Source organism: Cephus cinctus, unplaced genomic scaffold, assembly GCF_000341935.2.
Source record: "Cephus cinctus unplaced genomic scaffold, Ccin1 Ccin1_scaffold1719, whole genome shotgun sequence".
NCBI lineage: Eukaryota > Metazoa > Arthropoda > Insecta > Hymenoptera > Cephidae > Cephus > Cephus cinctus.
In genome coordinates this window covers 28,847-29,446 of record NW_014333959.1, presented here as the reverse complement: position 1 = coordinate 29,446, position 600 = coordinate 28,847, and the positions used below count along the sequence as shown (strand labels likewise).

At 47.0% G+C, this 600-nt stretch overlaps 1 protein-coding gene across 2 annotated transcripts in view; it reads left to right on the top strand.

The window, feature by feature from the left end:
• Positions 1–600, top strand: part of LOC107273553 (diacylglycerol kinase 1) — a 47,374-nt gene that overhangs the window by 23,938 nt on the left and 22,836 nt on the right. The gene's annotated exons all lie outside the window — the stretch shown is intronic.

Sequence of the window (600 nt, the reverse complement as noted above, 5' to 3'; positions counted from 1 at the left end):
AAAAAAAAAAAAAAAAAAAAAAAAAAAAAAAAAAAAAAAAAAAGAAAAAGACACAGAAGGTCGAATCTCGAAAATGGATGCGGCCGAGGCCGTTGAAGTAGGCAGAGTAAAGGTTACGAGACGCTTGGTTATAGAGGGGAGAGGTTGGGATAAGGGAGAAGATGTTGTTATAGTGAAGTTATAGACGATAGCGGCGGTAAGTTGATGGAGGGCAGGAGGAGGGACATTAACGACTGTGACGTCAAAGACGTCGAGGAAGCAGAGTATACATCGTTACCCTCTTTCCGACGATCCTCGACACGGAGTTTACGTCTGGAGAGGGGTACCGGCCCACCCCCCTCCCACCCCCCTCACCGCCCCTCACTATCCACGAGTTTCATGGCTTCCTCGTAATAACCACAATGTCATGAGAGGCACTGAAATTTTTACTTCCATTTCTGGGGACGCTACCCCTCCAAATCCACTTTTCACTGTACCCGGTGGTCGTTTCATCCGCCATTTTCACGACACCCCTCGTGAACTACCTCAGCATGCTTATACGAAAACTGCAGGACACGTCGTTGCGTTTCCTGGGCTCTTAGGAGAATTTACGTGAAATAT